Raw genomic sequence first — 24502 nt, forward strand, 5'->3', positions numbered from 1 at the left:
ACAGTCTCAATAACCTGTAAGGATAAAGCAGTATGAGCAGCCAATCAAAATGCAGAATATTGAAAAGGTTAAAGTCTGTGTTTATGAGTCTATTAAATGTTTATAGCCTTTCACAGACTGAACTGGGCATTAAAACTAGTACATCTCATTCTGGCAATTAATATTGCAACAAGAAAGAAGTGGGCAAAATGATTCCATTCTTAAGGCAAAATTTGTAATAAGACAATAAAATGGTATAATATGTATTACTTTGTTCCCATGACAACAACTATAAGAAAAATGTAAAATAGTACAAACCTAAACACTGATTATGGTGGAGACAGAAATTATTAAGGAATTGTAAGAAACTCATAGAGTCTAGTTTAGTCACTAGTGACAACTTACCTTTGATGCTTTGGAGAAAAGTTAGATACTTCTGCACTTCCATAAATGCATAACCATGAACCAACTGACCCCTTTATAGCCAGACTGATAATTGATCTGATTTTCTTTTGTCATGTAAGTGATATAGTTACATGTGCTATTATTTACATGTCTCTTTTATATGTGAAAAATATTATTATTTGCTTGGATAATATCTTGAAGCATCTAGAGTTTTATAACATAATTATATATTATGTAAAAGCATGTTGTTTTTGTCTGATCATTAGGTCAGATATTAGTCCTTATTATATATTATCCTTATCTAAATTAACTATATTTAGAATTTCTCCTTCAAGAAAAGCTAAAACATCTTATAAATCAGACTACTAGATGTCAGCTGTCGTCATACTGGCCTTGGTTAAAAGATATTAATCCATCTCTTTTGTTTTGAAAGTGAATTTGGTAAGATTTTTCAGTATTACTACAAACCCCAGCAAAAACAGCAATAGAACACTACTGTTACAAATGAGGTTTCTTCTGCCAGAGAGAAAGAGAAATGAAGGGACATTTTAGGTTCTCTGGAACTATGATTTCTATTATATAAAGCTAGTGAAAAATATCTATTAGCAGTTTGACCAACACCCACATTTAAAATTATATCATTTTGAGAATCATCTTTGCTATCCTCTTTCATTTTGGAAAAAAATGAGTACTGAGTATTTAACACAATTTAATCTAATGATTAATACATAATTTCAAAAGATAGTATTCTAAGCTGCTTTTAAATTATGTCAATTTTTTTTCTGTTTCCAGCAGTTTTGGAGAAAGCAACCACTCAAGTCAGAATAGAAGTTGGAAAGAAAATGAAAATTAATCTATGACTATCATAATGACTTAATTTTAACTCATAGCTGTTTTCTAGAACACCTCCAAGTTTAGAAACTTCACTCTAATAGAAAAATATTTAGTATATTGAATGAATGAATAACAAAATTTTCATACTAAAAGCCAATAGATTCCCCTGATAGTGATTACCAGTGGGGAGAGGGAAGGGGGAGGGGCAATATAGGGATATGGGATTAAGAGATACACAATACTATGTATAAAATAGATAAGCCACAAGGATATATTGTACAGCACAGGGAATTATAGCCATTATCTTATAATAGCTTTTAATGGAGCATAATCTGTAAAAATACTGAACCACTATGCTGTACACCTGGAACTAACATATTGTAACTCTACAATACTTCGATTTTAAAAAAATGAAAAACATTTTTAAGAGGGTAAAATTCATGTTAGGTACTTATCTCTGGGCTTGTTGCATAATTACTTTTGGCTGCCCAAGCCCTATAGCAACCTACCAAGGCTTATCACCTAAATGTTTCTTCCCCTCTCCTCACCGCTCCATTGGAAGACCATTCCCTCACTGGATCTACTCACCATCTATGAATCAGATATCCTCTTAGTATTGTGCCCATTTACAAGAAAGATTTCCTATATCTTTCAGCTCCTGCCTCACAAGCCCACCTGTTCTCCAATTAGAAATAGTCAGAAAAGATTCCAATTTTTCCACTTATATTTATCAGAGGGTTGTGGATTTAATTAAGTCATACTTACCTTATGTTTCTTATATAACCAACAATAATAGCTGGTGCTTATATAACACATTATGTACCATTATTTTAAGTACTTTACATATACTAACTCATTTAATCATCATAATAATCCTAAAATGTAGGAATTATTAATTCCATTCTCATTTCACAGATACAGAAAATTATGTCAGAGAGGCTGTTGAAAATGCCTAAGGTCATATAGCAAATAAATGCTAGAGTGAGCTTCAGACTTGGACATCTGGCTCTAGAGTGAGTACTCTTAAACACTGTACTATTCTGCCTCCCTACAGTAAGTGTACCCCCACAAACTAGATGAGTTTGGTTTGAGTCTTCACCTGTCCTTGTTGATTTTTTCTTTGAGTGGTAGTATTTCCCTCATACATGCACATTATGTGAGTATGTGTGTTTCTTATAATAGGGTATCCTAAGTTTCCAGGATCAAGAAATGACATAATGAATTAAAAATTAGAAAGTTCCAGTGCTTGAGACCCATGATGACAGCCAAAGCCTAGAAGTTGGGGGTTTCCCAAAGTCTATATGTGTTATATCTATAATTTAACAAATGTAAAGCTTTCATTTGAATTTTTAGATTTGGAAGATACAAACATTACAACATTTAATAAATCATCTTTGATCCTTATAATAACTAAGTAAATACAATCTAATTTTATTTTTTTACAGAATTATTTTTATCTTGTGATGCAATGTTAAAACAATAGTTTCAGTTATCTGTCTTAGATTAAATAGTCAATACTAGACCCTGAAGTACCTTATTTCCCCAGAATCTAGAGGCATGGATGAGAAACAAAAGATATACATAATGGATGCTCAATAAGTACACTGAATGAGTGAATAACAAAAACTACCAGTAATGATTACCTACCAAGTATTAGGCAGTGTGCAACATGCCTTAGGTATATTATATCGAATCCTTTGATAACCCAAATATAAGATAAGTATAATTATCCTCATTTTACAAATTGAAAAATTGAGGTTCAGAGAGTTTAATTTATATATACAATTTATAAATTGACAGAATCATCATTCGAACTTACATTATATTCCAAAGTCTATGTGCTTTTCATGACATTATTTTGCAAAGATGGGTGAATGTCTAGATGATCAATTTTCCTCCAATCTGGATGAGCAGAAATTTTGACTAAGCTTCTTGTCTTAGTTCTGAGTTTAAAATACTTCTTAGCTCTAAATAGATATGAAAGATAAAAAGAGAAAGGGATAAAGAGGAAAATACGACAGATAAAGGGAATGAGTAGCTATATAATCCTATGTCATGCTATCCATAATTCTATCAATGCTGTATTATAATAGGTTATTTACTTGTCCTTCTCTCCAACTATACTGTGAGCTGTCCCAGTTCAGGAATGTGTCTTTTATTCATCATAGTATTGCCTATCACAGGGTCTGGTACATAGTAAATTGTCAAAAAATGTTTGTGGAATAAATGACTGCGTAAATTGGGAGAGACAAGAAGAGAAGGCAAGATAGATAAGAACAATTCTGGAGCAAGTACTTAACAGTTCACAAACTCAAATGCCTTCAGGCCAATGCAGGTTATTTAAGAGAACTATGAATGCTGGGCATTATACAGTAGTAATGGCTGAGGTGAACTTGTGAATGTATGCTCCTTCTTAGGGCATTTAATAAAAGAAAAAATTAAAACTACATATTGACTAAACAATTTGTGTTTATGGGCTGGATTTGCCTAAGGATGTACAGGGCAGTATAAGACTCTGGCCCCCAATGACTTAAATATGAATAGATATTGATGCAAAAATAACAGGTACCCATCATTTGAAGAGACTCTGAAATCATTTCCATTTAAAAAATGTTTCTTGAGTGTCTATTCTGTGCAGATATTGGGCTACGCCCTGGAAATAAAATGGTAATCTGCCCTCACAATCTACTAAAGGAGATATGCAAGTGGAACAAACAGATCTTTCCCCACAGTTTATAGTCTAGGAGACATGGAAGCCTTGCTAAAATAGTATTCAAAAGTCTATCTTTAGCATTTTCCTTTCTCTCTTTCTCCAGCTCCCCACTCTAGACTATCATTCTTCCATCATCCTCCAGCCTCATGCTCACCTCTTGCTGTCCTAAATCACTTCCTAGGCTTTCATTCTTCAGACGTGCTTCAACTTGTCTTTTACTCAAGCCCCCCCTTAATCAAACTGTTATGCATTCTCTAACCTGAATATAAAAAATGTTTGGCCATGTGAATAAAGTAATTCAGGCTAAATATACGAATGACAGCACTGTGTTAAATTTTCTGAAATCCTGAACTTTACATTTCATTTCCTCTTTTCCACAGCAATGACTTGTAAGTAGCAGCAGCTCAATAAATACTTGTATGCACTCTAAGGTCTTTAAAAACATTTCTCTCCCCTGTCCTATTTACACTTTTAAAGAAGAGCAAATGACTTGGGAGAATGGTTGAAGATATTCCATTTCCAGGAGACTGTCCTTGTGCTATTAGCATTATAATACAGTCTCTCTGAATGCTGGGGGCTATGAACAGAACAGAGTGATTCAGAATTACATGATAATCTACCCTCTGCTGATTAAAAAAAAATGCATAATGTGAGAGTTGTGAGTTAAGTTTTATTTGGGGCAAAATGAGGACTATAGCCAGGGAGACAGCATTTCAGATAGCTCTGAGGAAACTGCTCCAAAGAGGTAGGGGGGAAGGTCAGTATATATGTGATTTTGGTGAAGGGGGAGTACACGCAATTAAGTACATATGTTTTGCAGATGGTTTCTGCTAGTTATGAAGGTTACTGCTATTCATGAGGAGCAGACATCAGATTTTAGTGATTTTCTAGATATGAGGAGATGCAAGAATTGGACTCATAAAATCTTCTCCTGAAACTATCTAAAGATCTGAAGACCTGTTCTGCCAGTTTTTTCCAGAGCACAGAGTACCTCATTTCTGATCTCCACCCTGAACTCCTTTCAGGGGGTGTTGAAGACCGACAGCTGCAGCAGCTCATAATTTAATCCTTGTAGTGGTAGATGGCAAGTGCCAATTTGTAGGTGACACCTCTAATAACCCAGAAGATTTAGAAGCACTGTTTGTAATTACAGGTTGGTTGTCACATTAATCAAGACTTTAGATTAAATCAATGAAGGGACAAGTAGCAAAGTAACTTTTGTTTCTGACACTTAAAAATTAAATTTTAAAGAAAATTTAAATTTAATTTGAGATGGTTTCTCAAGTGCTTTTTCAGTTTTCTGCTGTATATGACATTTTAAATATTTTCGAACCTTCTAAGTGGCATGGAAAATAGGTTTTATTCAATATCAAATGGGGCAGGAATAGGAGGCAAGAATATACAATGGAGGAAAGACAACTTCTTCAACAAATGGTGTTGGGAAAACTGGACAGTTACAGGAAAAGGAATGAAACTGGACCATTTTCTTACACCATATAGGAAAATGAACTCAAAATGGATTAAAGATTTATATGTAAGACCTGAAACCACAAAACTTCTAGAAGAAAATATAGGCACTATGCTCTTTGACATCAGTCTCAGAAACACATTTTTTGGATCTGTCACTTCAGACAAAGACAACTAAAGCAGAAATAAACAAGTCAACATCAAATTAAAAAGCTTTTGTACAGCAAAGGAAACCATGAACAAAATGAAAAGGCAACATACTAAATGGGAGGAAATATTTGCAAATGACACATCTGATAAGGGGTTAATATCCAAATTATGTAAAGAAATCATACAACTCAATATTAAAAAGTCTGATTTAAAAATGGACAAAGGACCAGAAGAGATATTTCTCCAGAGAAGACGTAAAAATGGCCACAGACACATGAGAAGATGTTCAACATCACTAATTATCAGGGAAATGCAAATCAAAACCACAATGGCATATCATCTCACACTTATCAGAATGGCTATCATCAAAAAGACAACAAATAACAAGTGTTGGTGAGGATGTGAAGAAAAGGGAAGCTTTGTGCACTATTAGTGGGAATGTAAATTGGTGAAACCACTATGGAAAACAGTATGGAGGTTCCTCAAAACACTAAAAGTAAAACTACCATATGATCCAGCAATTCCACTTCTGGGTATTTGCCTGAAGAACACAAAAAGACTAATTTGAAAAGATATATGCACCACTATGTTCAATGCAGCATTGTTTACAATAGCCAAGATATGGAAACAAGCCGTGTCCACTGATAGATGAATGGATAAAGAAGATGTGATATATAAATATAAACATAAATATAAATAAATAAACTCAGCCATGAAAAAGAATGAGATCTTATCATTTGTAACAACATGGATCGGCCTAGAATATATAATGCTAAGTGAAATAAGTCAGACAAAGACAAATACCATATGATCTCAGTGATATGTGGAATCTAAAAACAAAACAAATGAATAAACAAAACAAAACAGAAAGAGACCTCAGATCCAGTGGGCAAACTGGTGGTTACCAGAGGGGAGGAAGGTGGGGGATTGGGTGAAATAAGTGAAGGGGATTAAGAAGTACAAACTTCCACTTATTAAAAAGATAAGCCCATGGGATGTAATATATACCATAAGAAATATAATCAATAACATGATAATTTTGTATGGTGACAGATGGCTATTAAACTTATCATGGTGATCATTTCATAATGCCTGATCATTTCATAATCATTTCATTTCAAGTAATCATTTCACATTAAGTGGTCGAACCACTATGTTGTACATTCAAAACTAACATAATATTGTACATCAACTATACTTCAATAAACAAAAACAAATAAAAAAATAAAAAGTAGTTAAATAAGTAAAATAAGACTTTTATTTTCTCCTTCATACTCCTTAATATCTCTCTATTGTTTTATAAAGCCATAAATCCTAGAGCAATAAACAAATATAGGGAAAGTTCCAACAGAATTAAATATTAGAGACCACCCAATCTCCTTCTTTCTCTTGCAAACTCTCATGAATTTTTCAATCTCATTTTATATAAATAAATAAATAAATATTACTTTCAGTTTACTCATGGAACCTATGCATGATTTGGGGCAGTATATTATCCTTAAACTAATAATGGATATTGAAAGGTTGATTTAAGACACTGCAGTTTGTCTTATTGCATTTTAAGCATACTTTGTAGAGACAACCTCTAGTATAATGTCTTTAATTACTGGCTTTGTTTCATGTGTAGAAGTCTTATCTCAGCAAATCCCTATGTTTATTAAAAGCAGAAACAGAGGACTTCCCTGGTGGCTCAGTGGTTAAGAATCTGCCTGCCAATGCAAGGGGCATGGGTTCGAGCCCTGGTCCAGGAAGATCCCACATGCTGTGGAGCAACTAAGCCCATGTGCCACAACTACTGAGCCTGTGTGCCACAACTACTGAAGCCCACACACCTAGAGCCTGTGCTCTGCAACAAGAGAAGCCACTGCAATGAGAAGTCCATGCACCGCAACGAAGAGTAGCCCTTGCTCACCGCAACTAAAGAAAGCCCACGTGCAGCACTGAAGACCCAATGCAGCCATAAATAAGTTAATTAATTAATTAAAAAAAATAGAAACAGAGTCTATTTCATCTCAATATTTTCCAGAACACATAACGCAGTGATTAATTCAAAAAATTATAAATACATACATATAAATGTTTGTTGTTATCTGATCATGATTCCTGCCTCCTTTATTAAGTGATAAACACACAATACGTGTAAGCTACTAAGACTTAAGGTGCTAAAGAACTCTTCTTGTTTTGGGGTGTACATCTTTACTTTTGCAATTGGCTCCTTGTGTGCATAATTAGCCACATGCTAACATAATTGGCCACTTGCCTTTTTTTAGGATATTCAGTGGCAAAATGCAGGTACAATTTTGGGACTCATAACTAGTTGCAGCTGAAAAATAAATGCCAAAAAAGAAAATAGAAGCCTAATTGTGATCCCACAATAATTTGGCTCGTGGTATTGTAACTCTCACAGCCATCAAATCTTCTTTAAAATTTCCCCTTAGTTCCATACACCTAAAAATTGAACTCTGTATCTCAAAGAAATATCTACACACCTGTGTTCATTGCAGCTTTATTTAGAATGGCAAAGACATGGAAACAACCTAAATATCCATCAGCAGATAAGTGGATAAAGAAAATGTGGTATATACATACAGTGGAATATTATACAGCCTTAAGAATAAGGAAATCCTGCCGTTTGCTGCAAAATTGATATTTATCTTTAAACTCATCATGAAGTATACATTAAATATGTACAGTGTTTTCTGTATGTCAATCATACCTCTATTTAACAAATGAAAGATAAAAAACTAAAGGATACCACACATTAAGAGTGACTTCTGTAAAAGAAAAAAAGCTTTCAGTAAAATAATAAAGAAATCTACTGGCATATACCATACCTAGGTTCTTGACTACTGTGGCTATGCTCAGCAGTCAATCATGGGAAGTCTTGGCTGGCTACTGTTTCAAACAATATTATGTAATAAACTGCCCCCAAAACTCAGTGAGTTACAGTGCAAGCATTTATATTTCCCACTCATGAGTTTGTGACTCATTTGCCAATCTCTGACTAGACTTCGGGTTGATTGGGTTCAGATACATCATGAATTGGATTTAAGTCTGTTCCTCATTTTCCCTGTTTTTCTTCTTGGACTAGCAGCTACTCAGGAAGTATACTTCTCAAGACATATCACTGGAGGGGAAGAGGACAAGCCAATACATGCCAGTACATTTTAAACATTCACTGACATCATTTCCAGTAAACTTTCATTGGCCAAGGCAAGTCACAAAGCCAAGTATACTTCACCCGTATTGGGAGGATACTACAAATGTACCTGGCAAAGTATGTGGATGCATAACTCTGTTAACGAGGGAGGGAAAAATCGGAACCAATAATCAAATCTATTATAGTTGGGTACATCAATATTGACTCTGCTTAATTACAGTGTCTCTGGAAGTTTCAGAAAATAACCATACAAGGGATTGTTGAAAGAACTGGACTTTTTTTTAGTCTTCACAAGATAAAACCTGTTAGAGATGGTAGAAAAGGAATTCCTGTTTTGGGGAAAAGTTTGGATAAAGTCTCATCTAGCTCTAGGAGAGTGTATGATTATTTTAGCCATTTTCTTGCAGGTAATATTGTTTAGCAGACTGGGGAGAAGGGGGTGTGGAGTTGCTGGGACAGAGATAGCTGAGTCTTTGTTCATAGGGTAGAGTTTCTATGAGTTGTAACTGCTGCTTTGGGTTGCTTTGCTTTTAAGAGAATGGGAGCTCTCACTACTCATGTTGTTATGTATACCAAGCTCTCCTCTCAGGGTTCACTGGTTTGTTTCAAAATGGAGAAGAACATGATCTGAGTCTTCTGAGACATTTTATAGACATTCTACTTCCTATTCAATCAGAAAATTACTTGTATAATCTTGTCAGGTTATTCCCTCTCATTTCCTCATTTGCAAAACTGAGGCGGGGGGTGCGTTGAACTATACAATCTCAAAGGAAGAAGACAAGGATGCTTGCATTTATTGAGTGCCTTCTATAAGCCTGACACTGTGTTATATGTTTCCACAGGTACTCGAAGCTCTGGGAGTTGATGCTTCTGTGATTTTACACTGTCAGTCAGCACCTGTAGGTAACCATACTAAATAGCATAACATCTTTGTGAACTACTGTTGCCATCTAATGGCTTTTTCATAAAACTGTCCATAAAATTCACATTTGTGACATTTCTCATAACATTCCTTTCTTCATTTTCTTCTCCAAAAGGTAATAGCCACTGATTTATTCAACCATAAAATGCAGCATTATAATAGACGATCTGAAATCCTTTAAAAGAGCTCAGTTTCAATCACTTCAGAAAGATGACCCAGTGGTCAGAGAGTCAAATTACATTCTAGTCACTGAGGTTTCAAAAGACTTCAATATTAATGATAATAGCTATCATTTATTGAACATCTACTTTATGCCTGGAACTATGCTAGATGATTTATATATGTAATTTCATTTAAGCAATGGTCTCTTCTGTGTGTATTTATAGTCATGACCTCTTGGGCTGCAAGACTAAAGGCATACAATTACAAAAACATTGTATGCTGAACTTACTACTAAAGTTCAACTTAATTTAGAATATTTTTGCTTGAAATCCAAATACTTTTCAAGATTGCACATGTTCTACACAGTGCCCTCATTATATTTTCCTCATGGAATGAAATTTTATTACATTGAACTGTGTATTCCATGACTTATTAAGCACTGGAAACATTTTCTGGGAAACTAACAATGTTAGTAAGCTTGTATACTTGAGATAATTAAAGTTCAAGTTGAAGTTAGTAATTTTTTTTGGACACAAGCTCTGTGATAACATTTATTAATTATGCTATAGAATTGTCCTCATATATTGGGTCCATAGCTATTCAGAATAGTGAAATTTACTGAGTACTTATTAAGTACCAGGCAATGTTCAAAGCACATTTTATATATATTGCATATATTTACATATATCAACTCACTTTATCCTCATAAAAATTCTATAAATAGGTATTAGTATTATTATCATCATCCTTACACATAAGGAAGTGGAAACACAGAGATGCTAACTTACTTGGGGACACACATCAAGGAAGATAGGATATGAACTGAGGCAATTGGTTCTAGAATCTGCACTCAAAATCACTATGCCATGATGCTTCTGGATAGTTAGTTATGGGGGCCTAATGCACCTGCTTTAATCATATCTGATGGTATTAGTTACTTTTTTCTTGGATGGTGATCTGAGATAGCTAGACTACAGATAATGTTTTTATCTCTTTGTTAGGCAATTGGTTTTGGCCCGCAGAAACTCTATTTGGCCATAGAAAGCATTCCTAACAACTGTTCAGGGCTGGCTACATAATTTTCAGTGATCAATGAAAAATGAAGATGAAAGACTCCTTGTTCAAACAGTAAGGGGAAAAGTTTTCTTAAGGACACTAACATATATATTTTTTTCTTTTACAGTCTCTCCCACAACATGACTTGATATTTTTGATTTGTTATTGAATGTCACACTCCCTTAAGCACAGGGACATTTGTAAGGAAGCGGGGAAGTGGGGGAGGCTGGGTTGCACATCAGGCGAGATTCCAAGCCCCTAGTACAAGCTCCATTGTCCCATTGGACATCACTTACAAAGCATAAATTCAAAGATAAAGGTATTAAGAATTTCAAGACAGTATCACAGAACACTAAACCCCAAGCATGAGGCCCTTCTGAGCATGTGGCCGTGTATGACTGTGTTGATCATATAACCATGAAGCTGGCTTTGCAACTATTTCACAAAAATGTTTGAGGCCGTATTGTGTAGTCATTGAGTCAGCGTATCTGTGTTTTAATCTTGGCTCCCTAGCTTATCAGATTTATATATTACCTTGATCAAGTTATTTTTACCCATTAAAGACTGGGTTTACTCATCTGTAAGCATTGTGGTTATAAAAGAACATTCCTCATAAGACTCTGTTGAAGTTTAGGTGAGACAATTCATGTTTGTACACATCGGTTTGCATTTATCATTCTATAAATGTAAGGTATGTCATTTAATTTCAAAGGGCCTTAGAACTATCTATGTCTGGTAGACACCTTTTTCCCAAGATACTTCTCCCTTATTCCTGTAGAATGCTTTCCTTCTGGAAATTGCTACCACACTCCAACTCCTTTCATAGCAACTGAGAGTGCTGACTTGTGAGTATAATATGTATCTCCATTTCTAACCATACTTGATTAATGTAGGGTGGGCACCAAAACCAAGGCCCTTGTCAGTTCCAGGGATTCAGAGGAAATGCAGCTGGGTTTCATGAATCACTGGAACTGGAGTCTGAAACTCAATCAGGATGCTCCTCCTCTACAATCTGCTTCTTTCTGCACACATTCTTCATTTTTCTTCTTTAATTTCTGTCCCCAGTTTCTCTGAGATACCCCAGGATTCCAAATACAAACTGCTTTTTTGTCTTAATTTAGTTTGATTTGGGCTTCTGATACTTGCAATCAAAAAAGCTCTGTCTATACACAATCTCATTACAGAAATCTGATCATAAGAATGCATTTGTATTTTTTACCTTCCTCACTTGGGTATTCACTATACGACAGATAATGCAGTTATTCAAATTCTGTTATGTGAATAAAATCCAGTTCAATAATCACCAATTACACAAAGACTTCCTGACCACACCAGTCAAAAACAACCTCTCTCTTCCCTGAACTCCTAAAGAACTCTCTCTCTTTTGTTTTACAACCTATGGCACTTAACTCTACACTTTCTTTGTAGCTATCACTTTATATATTACAAATTTGGTTTAGCTATTTGAGTATGCCTCACAACAACTATTGGGATGCAAACAAGGACCTATCTAGAGTTATTATTAGTAGTAGTATTAATCACTATATTCTATGAAATCATGGCAAACTGTAAAATTTTAATTAAAATTATTGAATAAATGAATGCATTAATGAATTAATGAATAAATAAATCTTGGAGTTAGCCAGTAACATCCTCCTTATAATTCTTTGTGTTATTAGTGATAGCGATGACTAGCTTTGTTAGAAAGCTCTCTGCTTATTTCTTGTGTGAAAATATGACGGCTGCAAAGAAATCATCATCTTCAACATTCTACCAACACAATAAAGTTCACCAGTGGAAAAAATTGCTCAATTATTAGCCTAATAAAGCAGTCTTAACTTTTTATTCTTCTACAGACTTTATGCGTGAGAGAGTTTTATAACTACAGTTAATTATTCTCTTCCTATCTTGGCAAACAAAAGATTACAGCAGACAGATGTTCCTGTTTCCAGAGACCAGAATCCAATAGCAACATTAGTCAACATCTTTTGTGTTTGATTTGGTTATTAAGCCTTGATTCTAACATTATCATGCCTTAACCCATTGTTAAAGAAAAGAATGGGACATTTATACAAATCCTAAAGCGAAAGTATGTCTTTCATATAGGCCAGGAGTTCTTAACCTTGGCACTACTGACATTGTGGGCTGGAAAATTCTTTGTTGTGTGGGGCGGCCCTGTGCACTGTAGGATATTTAGCAGCATTCCTGGCCTTTTTCCACTAGAGGCCAGTAGCACCCTCATCCCAGCTGTGACAATCAAAAATGTCTCCAGATATTTCCAAACATTCCTTGGTGGGCAAAATTGCCCCTGTTGAGATCCACTGATACAGAGAGGATATAATTACTATACTGTCCTTTAGCTCTTAAAGCAAAATTATTTCTGACAAAATGTTCACAGCACAGAATGTTAACATTGGAAGGACTTGAAAAGCACAGAAAATAACCCTCTCATTTTACTAATGAAGAAATTAAAGTTCAGAGAATAATCTTTTTCACAATCACAGAATGAGGTCATTGACAGAGTTGTCTCATATACAGATTTCATGACCCCTATATAGGGTTTGAACCACCATAGCATGCTCACATTAGGAAATCTTGTTAACATGGTCAAAGCTTGCTACTCGGCCACTTAGATTGCCATCTAAAATTTGCTGGTTTGACTATCTTTTCTGCAGGACAGGCTGCATAATTTGTGGGTCCCAGTACAAAATTAAAATGTGGGAACTCTTATTTTAAAAGCAGAAAAATATGTTGTTAAAGCTTATTTCTTTCTTTTTGTTGACCTGTCAGTGTTTTTTATTTGACTTCTAATGTTGCAGTCCCTCAGAGATAGGGATACTTGTGGGGTAAGTGCACTACTTGGTGCATGCCCATCAGCCGCAGGGTTCTACCCTCTGCCAGCTGCTAGATCAATGTGCCATACCCTTTTGGAGAGAGGGTGGAGTCTAGCAAGGCATTTTTATTTCCTAAAATCCTACCTGCAGTGAATGAAGGACCTCCAAAAGTGAATGAACATTAGGACTTACTCCTGAGTTGGGAGGGGTCGATGGGCTAAAGGCTCACTCTCACCTAGGCCATGACACCATCAGCCCAGGGAAGGTATGGCTACCACCATGCCTTAGTCCAAGACTTACAGGGACCTCAATTATTTCCACAGGGTCAGAGGGCAACAATGGTTGTTCGGCAGCCATGGGCACTGAGAACTCATCCTGGGGAGGCAGAGAAGCAGTGAGAGGAAGGATTACAACATGAAGCCAAGCTCCAAACTCCTGTCACATAACCCATTGTCTCTTTGGACTTTATGTACAAACACAATTCAAAGATAAAATTACTAAGAAGTTTAAGACAGTTACTTCAGAGCATTAAACCCTAAGCATTGGACACCCTTCTGAGTGTGGTGTCCTGTACCACTGCACTAGTAACCTGCCCATAAAGCTTTCCCTCTTCCCAGAATCAGAATGCAAAATTTACCAACACATAGCTGCCTAAAGTGACAATTATAAGAAGAAAATTCATCAACATTATACTTCATTAAAGGAAAATGTTTGTTGCTACTTTCTCATGATTATTCACTCTGTAGTCATGTTGATCTTTAAAGGCATTGAGGAGATTTTTTGAAAAACAGTTTTACTGTGTCTTTAATGATTTCTTGCAAGATTTTGAACTCTGAGAAAATACACCAAATACCACTATATATCACACACAATTATGGATGTCTTTATTTTTTCTAGCAGTAAAGGAATACATTATATTTTATGAATTTGTAATAAGAAAAATATTTCAAACTCTGGGTCTCATGGTGAGAGCATAGGGCAGGAAATAGGAAAAGCTGTATTTTTGCCTTTTCTAATCTGGCATTTACCTCTGAACTTCAATTTACCATGGAGAAAATATAAAAAGAACAAGAAGTTTGGAAAATGTGATCATATATTCAACAATCTGTTCAGACAGCATCGTGAATCGTTTGAATGTGGTCTGGGGATGGCTCATCAACTTCCCTTCCACATTCAAATGATTCTAAGATGGTTAAGACTGCCTACAGATATGGCTGTCAACTCAGTTCAGGAAATTCTATCAATATGATTATAGCTCATCAACAAGTTAATTAACATATTATTTAGACAAGTTGAACCTAAGGAGACAGAATTGGTTTGATGACTATCTTTCCAGAGTAAGGGTGAACAATCTACCAATACAGTCTTCTACTTGCAAGTAAAACTTAGCTCAGCTGTTGAGTCTGCTTGGTTCCATAAGATATACATAAGCACTTGATAGTGTTTACATAAGAGGCTAATAGCAGGCTACTGTAGAAACTTGGACTCCAAGTAATTGGCATGGAAAATGAATTCAACTCATTTACAGGTCTCTGAAACAGAGCCCTCTGAAAATCAGCTTGACAGTTTCATTTAATAAGTATTTGATGCCTCCAGGCAACTCCACTAGACTCACCCTTCACTTTCCTCTTGGTATTCCTTGCAGCCAGTCTCTGCTGCCTCTTAACAGTCACTGCTCTGGTGAGGAAATGCTTTGCAGGAGCAGTAGCAGCAGCAAACACTCTAATGCATGTATGCACAAACACACAAGATATTTTTCTCTTGAAAATGATAGAGCTTTTCTAGCCAAATTTTCAGAGCAAGGCTGCAACCAGCAAAGTTCTGTAGCAAAAAGAAGATTGTTCCTGGAACAGCAGCTTTGGAGATGAGGATCCAGCCACAGGCTGTCAGTGTCCATCATCATCAACATGAAGGTCAGCCGTATGGATAGAAGTGGCCTGACACTAAGCTTTACTGTTTTTCCAGACGTCTCTAAGACTGGTTTGATTAAACAAAATCATTCATAGAATGTCAGACGTGGAAGAGTCCTATAAGATTATTAAATTTTCCATAGTGTCTTGAGAGGTACCATTAACTACCCAAGGTCATATTGGAATTCAATTCTCTAAGTCTGAAACAACCTAGAATTCCTCCTGAAGACTATTTTTTAAAAAGGCAAACTAGTGTAAAAATAGTTTAATTAAATGGGGAAAACAGTAGATTTTCATCAGCTTAGCACCCTAGCAACTTGGCGGCACCCACACAAAGTGAAGTGGAAAATTGAAGCAATTAGGTAGGTAATTCAGTTCAAAACACACTCATCTGAAATAGTCAGATAATTGAAGCAATAATTCTTTTTTGCCTCGAATTATCTTGATAGTTGTCTCAATTATCCACTTCACTGTGTGTGTGTAGACTCAGTCAACTAGAGAGATCATAATAATCACTACTTGACCTTAATGTGATCTCTTCCTTTGTAAAATAGTTACCAGTAAATGCATACCTAAAGGCAACGTGGGAGAGGTGCAGTAAAGAGTGCCCTTTAAGTATCTCCAGAAAGAAATAGAAAATGGTGAAATGGAGTGTGTGAATTGTGTGTGTATGAAATCAATTTGAATTAAGCAGTTACACCTGTCATCAAAATCTGCCATCAGGGACTGGGCATTACCTAAGTACAAGAGAGCAAGATGGCTTTGAATGTTCTTTGATCGAAGGGATTTAATTTAGTCGCAAATATATATTTTTTTCTGTTATGAACAGCCAAGGCCAATAGCTTTTTATAAGTGGTTAAAGGTATGTGACTTTTACACATCACACATGATACATTGTGGCCCATTTTCAGACAAGAACTCAGCTGCAACTAGGCAGATTAGTCATATCTAAAGAGTAAACCTCTTATCCATACAAGGATGTGGCTATTTATAAATGGATGGATGGAATCTGCTCTGCTCAATCCAGTCCCTTATGAGTTTTACTGTGTTCCCATTAAGGTAGATTTGAAAATGTAAAACAAGTATATGAAAAGTTCAATAATGTTGATTGCTTTTAACTTTAGGGAAGGGAAAGCAATGCATAAATAGCTGGATATTTGTGTATCCTTTGGAATTCTGTGAAGAGAAGAGGGTTTGTAAATATTTGCTATTTGATGTCTCATTTTGCATTTTTAAAATCAACATTTATTATTTTTCCAAATACTATTGTGTTATCAATGTAGTATAGTAGTTGAGTGTATGGTCTCTGGAGCCAGGTCGGCTGAGTTCAAATTATAATTCTTCCACTTATTAGTTATGTGAATTTGGCCAAGTGTTTTAGCCTCTCTTATGGGGGTGGGTTTCCTTTTCTATAAAAGGAAGATAATGATGGTGCCTATCTCCTAGGGTGGTTGTGAAGACCAGATACATGGGAATTGATTAAAATGATGCCTGCTACATAGTGAAGACCACTCTAATTATTAGCTATTATTATGATATCATTTTCTTTGGTGATATGTGTGTTTAAGGGCATAGATTGACATTAGAAGGTGGAAGTCGATACAAGTCAGAGATATTCATGGATAATTCCCTGCTGGAGCTTACCTTAGCATTAAAGAACCACCACATCGATGCAGTTGAGAAGCTCTTTGATTGGCTGATCTAACAATCTCATTCATCAATGAGGAAAAGAGCCTAAAGAAGAGGAGTGAATTTGCTCAAAGTCACACAGTTATGAAGCAGTGGAGCTGAACCAGATGGCTGAGACCTAGAAAAGCTCAAGTCAAGTGACCATCTTGAATTTTATAAAAGAAATATGCTTTTCATTTCTGTTACCCAGCATATATAAGCATTAACCTGTATATGGTCATTTCCTCTTCCTTCCTTTTATTTAAAACTTCACAATTTTTAAAATCTTTTCTTTTTCTCCTGTAAGAGGGTTGGGAAAAGTAAAGAGGTGAAAGTTGAGAGATATTCCCTGGGGCAATCGTTTAAAAACCTGAAGGCATTTTAGAAACATTGTGGTATCCTAAGAAGTGAAGTAGGAGAGGGGGGAGATTAGATTAAGACACATACACAAATATCCGTGAATTGGAAAGTATCAATACAACAACAGTGCTAATGAGGACCAAGCCCACTAACCAAGCTACAGTAGGCTACAGAATTGGATTTCTCTATGGCCCAGTACTGTTTTCAGCTAGGCTTATATAGTTAATTCACTCTCTTCTGCCCTTGAGGTTTCCAAAATAATGCTGACCAGGAACACTTTCCAATTCCTATCTCCACCCTTCTCCCTAATCTCTCCACCTCCAGCACATGTCAAGAAAATGTAAGAGTCAGTTTAAAGAATAAGCATTTCAGGACTTCTTAGATGCTCTCCTCTTCCTTTAAATCAACACATTTTACAGTCATACTTTGATTAAAAGGAAATTATGTGATGAAAGCAAACCAACATGTACAACATCCTCTACTTATATTCTTCCAGAGCTATAAATTTACCTAATCAATGTTTTTTCTCATATCATAGGGTCTGTCAAGGAAGGTGGTATAGAATGTTGACTAAAAGTACAGGCAACCTCTGAAGCCATACTGCCTGAGTTAAAATCCTAGCTTTGTCACTTATTTTTTTGTAACCTTGGGCAAGTTATGTTGTCCTAAAATTGCTTTCCATAAACATCTGACAGCACAGGAACTTGGAGGAAGCAGAGATTAGTGAAGGCTGGGGTGGTTAGGGAAAGCTTCTTGGAAAAGGTGAGACTAAAGTATTATCAGTATTTGGACATGTACCTCTTTTGGACAAAATTTATCAAACTACATGCTTTATTTTGTTGTATTTGTTTTTTCTTTTTACTTTCAGTTCCACTAATGGAGACACTGCCAAAATCATCTTGACAGGTCATTTCTGCTCATTTGTAAAGAGACAAATCTTCTGAAACTAAGAGGTCATATTTCAATATAAAAATGGATGAAAAACATACATATGGAAAGACTTTAATATACCTTTTAATATTTAAGTAAAATATTTCTTTTCCTCAGAGCAAAAGATATGGTGGGAGATTGGATATTGCAACCATGGTACACAAAACTGCATCAAGGAAAAGGATGCATTACACATGCCTCTAAAAAGCAAGCCACCTGATAGCCAAGGGAGGAATAAATAATGGAGAGGGCAGACCTGTTTCCCTCCCTTTCTTTTTTAAATCATTAATGAAAACAAAATCAACACAGAAGGGGGTAAAAAGGAAGTGGGGAAATAGGTATCAAGAATAGAAACTAGAACGTCTGTTTAAAATGGAAAACTACAGTCACAGAAGTCTCTGAATTCCTCTTCCTGCCAAGTAAAAGGGTCTTTTGCAAGGTGTCTTCCCCTCACACTGGAAATCTGAACGTTATCAGCATCACGTTTCTTCTTCTGCCAGTCCCTAATGATGTTATAGATGAAAATGTGATATCAAGAAAAATACCAAAATAAAGAAAAAAAGAAGAAATGTTTAGGAGTAGCAGTCTCATAGAAAATCAGGACATCTGTTCGAGATGGAAAACTCTTAATGTGAAGCCACTTTCCACTTCATACCTATTCTCCTTTGTGATTGTCATGTGTTGATGGCATGTAGAAGTGGCTCCAGGAAAATAAAAAAAGAAAGAAGAAAAGACAGAGAGAAAGGAAGGAAGGAAGGAGTAAAAGAAAATGAAAGAAAGAAAGAAAGAAAGAAAGAAAGAAAGAAAGAAAGAAAGAAAGAAAGAAAGGAAGGAAGGAAGGAAGGGAGAAAGAAAGAAAGGAAGAGAGAAAGAAAGAAAGAAAGAAAAAGAAAGAAAAGAAAAAGGAAGGAAGGAAAGAAAGAAAAGTGAAAAGAAGAAAAGAAAAGAGGTCAAATGAGAAATAAAGAAGATAAATGAGAGTAAGAAAGAAAAAGAAGATGAAAAAAGAGTTGCTCCTATGCAGTACACTTTATAATGAAACCAATTTCTCCTGACTTTCTAGAAAGTAACACAAGAGAAAAACTATCTTTCAACACTTCGCTTAAGAAATATTTTAAAACTTCCATGGCTTTGCAACACAGATGGACTGGAAATGAATCTGACAGGAAGGATAAAGCAGCTAGATGATCAAACATTAGTAAAGAGCCTAAAGTAATGTTCAGCCACCTGTAAATTATGTCCCACCTTCTTTTCTTTCCTTGTATCTAGGAAAGTGGTATAGAAGAAAGAAGAGTTAGTGGGGCTAAGGATACAAATTTGAAACCAATATTAATTAATATCACTCTTCTCCCCTACTTATGTTATAAATATACTATGACTTTCCAGAGCTGTCAGTCTCTCATCTTCAGATCTTTAAAATTCATAATGAAGAATGCATGTTCATATTAGTATCTAACTCAGGTTTCTATGGCCCTAAGTCTTTCAGAAAAAAAAAATTCAGGAAAAACAGACTCACAAACATAGATGACAGACTTGTGGTTGCCAAGGGGGAGGGGGGAGGGAGAGGGATGTACTTGGAGTTTGAGGTTAGTAGATGCAAACTATTACATTTAGAATGGATAAACAACAAGGTTCTACTGCATAGCAGTAGCAGAGAACTGTATTCAATATCCTGGGATAAATCATAGTGGAAAAGAATATAAAAATGAATGTATATATGTGTATAACTTTGCTGTACAGCAGAAATTAGCACAGCATTGTAAATCAACTATTAAAAATCAAAAAGAAAAGAAAAAAAGTAATCAAGAACTTTTAATAGTTACATTGATACAAAATACTAAAAATGTCCACTTCACATATTTAGCTTTTAAGTTTGCCTTGAATGAAATGTTCCTTAATCTGAGACCCAGCTTACCAACTTGTAAGATAGGGCATCTTTCTTAGTTTCTTTAAAATATAGCTTCTTGATTACAAACTTGGACAGAGATTAACATTGGTGGTTCTGAGTTATTTTCTTAAATGTATTGTCATAATGACTTACTCTCATGTAATATTTTAAATGAGAAGGTTTATAATTACATACTGAGAGAGAACATATACAATTAAATAGTTTTGGTACAAAAAAAGACATGCAAAAGGGGCAATATCCAAATGGTAGCTCTGTTTTTTGTATCTGACCAGCCCATCTGCTTTTTGAGACAGAAGTATATCTATTACATTCATCACATTGCTCTTCCACACAGGGAATACACAGTCACACAATAAAGCCACTGATGTCTATTTATTTGAGATGCTGATTTATTGATATTTGAGCTGCTCTGATTCCTCTACCATGGGAGTATAGCTTCAGGAAAGTTGAAATAACTGGGAAACCAACAGAGCAATAAGCAGAGCAGGGCAAATTGGAAAAATGATTTGATACTGTAACTCAACCTTACCAACCCCCTGACAATAGTTTCAATTAGAAAGTATTAAATAAATATTAATTATCAGTAATGAACTGTTTGGGACCATAATGGTAAAGGTGGAAATATTAGAGAGCAGGAACAAGCACAATTAAGTACTCCATGTGTTCTTGTAATGCTCTTTAATTAATGCAGCAATCACATCTGGTTAACAGTAAGTCATGGAAGGAACGGTAAGAGGAGCACTCACAGGCTTCCTACTGCAAGGGCCTTTGCTTAAATTGCAGTGGTACATCCCCACTTTACTTTTTGTGCCCATTTCTCACATCACAGCTCCACAGATTGTTCTCTGGCTGTCTGAATTCTCTCTACCAACACCAATTTACCATTATATTGTCTTTCCCCATGCACAATTCAGCTCTATTTCAAAAGTCTTCACCATTCTTTCTCCCATCCTGACCCACATAGCTTCATTTGCATCCTGTAAGGCTGGATTTTTCCAGAAGAATAGAAATTTGATTAATTTTTATTAAGATGTGTATTTTTCCATTTGTATTGAAGGATAGTTGATTTACCATATTGCATTAGTTTCAGGTATATAGCAAAGTTATACAGATATATATATATATAATATACATAACATGTATATAATATATATATAATCTGAAAAGCATATATTATATATATAATTTAAAAAGCATATAATATATGCTTTTCAGATTATTTTCCACTATAGATAATTACAAGATATTAAATATAGCTCCCAGTGCTATACAGTACATCTCTATTGCTTATCCATTTTTTTTTTTTTTTTTTTGCTTATCCATTTTATATAGTAGTTTGTATCTTCTAATCCCATACACTTAATTTATCCCCTCCCATTCCCCTTTGGTAACCATAAATTTGTTTTCTATGTCTGTGAGTCTGTTTCTGCATTGTATATAGATTTATTTGTATTATTTTAGATTCCACATATAAGTGATATCATATAATATTTGTCTTTCTCTTTCTGACTTACTTCACTTAGTATAATATTCTGTAGGTCCATCCATGTTGCTGCAAATGGCAACATTTCATTCTTTTTATGGCTAATATTCCATATAGATCTCCATAGTGGCTATGTCAATTTACATTCTCACCAATAGTGTAGGAGGTACCCCTTTTTCCATATTCTATCCAGGACTGATTATTTGTAGACATTTTGATGATAGCCATTCTGACTAGTGTGAGGTGATACCTCATTGTGAGTTTGGTTTGCATTTCTTTAATAATTAGTGATGCTGAGCATATTTTCATGTGCCTGTTGGCCACCTGTATGTCTTCTCTGGAGAAATATCTACTTATGTCTTCTGCCTATTTTTTAAAAATATTTATTTATTTATTTATTTATTTTTGTCTGTGTTGGGTCTTCAGTGAGAGTTGGGTTTTTGTGCGAGGGCTCTCTCTAGTTGCAGCAAGTGGGGGCCACTCTTCATCATGGTGCATGGGCCTCTCACTGTTGCGGCCTCTCTTGTTGCAGAGCACAAGCTCCAGACATGCAGGCTCAGTAGCTGTGGCTCATGGGCCTAGTTGCTCTGCGGCATGTGGGATCTTCCCAAACCAGGGCTCGAACCCATGTCCCCTGCATTGGCAGGCAGATTCTCAACCACTGCACCACCAGGGAAGTCCCTGCCTATTTTTTGTTTGGATTGTTTTCTTTTGTTTTTGTTTTTGATATTGAGTTATATGAACTGTTTTATATTTTGGATATTAACCCTTTGTCAATCGCATCATTTGCAAACATTTTCTCACATTCTGTAGGTTGTCTTTTAGTTTTGTTAATGATTTTATTTTTTTGTGGAAAAGCTTTTAAGATTGATTAGGTCCCATTTGTTTATGTTTGCTTTTATTTAGTTTGCCTTGGGAGACTGATCTAAAAATATATTGCTATGAATTATGTCCAAGAAAGTTTGCTTATGTTCTCTTTTAAAAGTTTTATGGTTTCAGGCCTTATATTTAGGTCTTTAAAACATTTTGATTTTATTTTTGTATACGATGTGAGTGTTCTAATTTCAATGATTAACATGTATCTGTCCAACATTCCCAGCATCACTTGTTGAAGGGGCTATCTTTTCTCCATTGTATATTTTTGCCTCCTTTGTCATAGATTAATTGATCACAGGTGTGTGGGTTTATTTCTGGGCTCTCTGTTCTGTTCCATTGATCTATATGTCTAGTTTTGTGCCAATACCACACTGTTTCAATTAATCTAGCTTTGTAGTATTGTCTGAAGTCTGGAAGGGTCATGCCTCCAGCTTTATTCTTTTTTCTGAGGATTGGTTTGGCAATTCTGGGCCTTTTGTGGTTGAATATAAATTTTAGGACTATTTGTTCTGGTTCTGTGAAAAATTTCATGGGTATTTTGACAGGGATCACATTAAATCTATAGATCACTTTGGGTAATATGGCCATTTTAATTATTCTTCCAATCAAAGAGCATGGGATATCTTTACATTTCTATGAATAATCTTCAAATTCCTTTATCAATGTCTTATTGTTTTCAGTGTATAGGTTTTTCACCCTTTGATTAAGGTTATGCCTAGGTTTTTTAAATTTTTTGACACAATGTTAACAAGGATTTTTTTTAACATACTTATTGGCATATAATCGCTTTACAATGGTGTGTTAGTTTCTGCTTTATAAAAAAGTGAATCAGTTATACATATACATATGTCCCCATATCTCTTCCTTCTTGCAGCTCCCTCCCTCCCACCCTCCCTATCCCACCCCTCTAGGTGGTCACAAGCACCGAGCTGATCTCCCTGTGCTATGCGGCTACTTCCCACTAGCTATCTATTTTACATTTGGTAGTGTATATATGTCCATGCCACTCTCTCACTTTGTCACAGCTTACCCTTCACCTTCCCCATATCCTCAAGTCCATTATCTAGTAGGTCTGTGTCTTCATTTCCATCTTGCCACTAGGTCCTTCATGACTTTTTTTTTTCCATAGATACCATATATATGTGTTAGCATACTGTATTTGTTTTTCTCTTTCTGACTTACTTCACTCTGTATGACAGACTCTAACTCAATCCACCTCACTACAAGTAACTCAGTTTCATTCTTTTTGATGGCTGAGTAATATTCCATTGTATATATGTGCCACATCTTCTTTATCCATTCATCTGTTGATGGAAACTTAGGTTGCTTCCATGTTCTGGCTATTGAAAATGAGCTGCAATGAACATTTTGGTACATGACTCTTTTTGAATTATGGTTTTCTCAGGGTATATGCCCAGTAGCGGAATTGCTGCGTTGTATGGTAATTCTATTTTTAGTTTTTTAAGGAACCTCCATACTGTTCTCCATAGTGGCTGTATCAATTTACATTCCCACCAACAGTGCAAGAGGGTTCCCTTTTCTCTACACCCTCTCCAGGATTTATTGTTTGTATATTTTTTGATGATGGCCATTCTGAATGGTGTGAGATGATATCTCATAATAGTTTTGATTTGCATTTCTCTAATGATTGATGATGCTGAGCATTCTTTCATGTGTCTGTTGG

This window comes from Eschrichtius robustus, chromosome X (genome assembly GCF_028021215.1).
Source record: "Eschrichtius robustus isolate mEscRob2 chromosome X, mEscRob2.pri, whole genome shotgun sequence".
In the NCBI taxonomy this organism is placed as follows: domain Eukaryota; kingdom Metazoa; phylum Chordata; class Mammalia; order Artiodactyla; family Eschrichtiidae; genus Eschrichtius; species Eschrichtius robustus.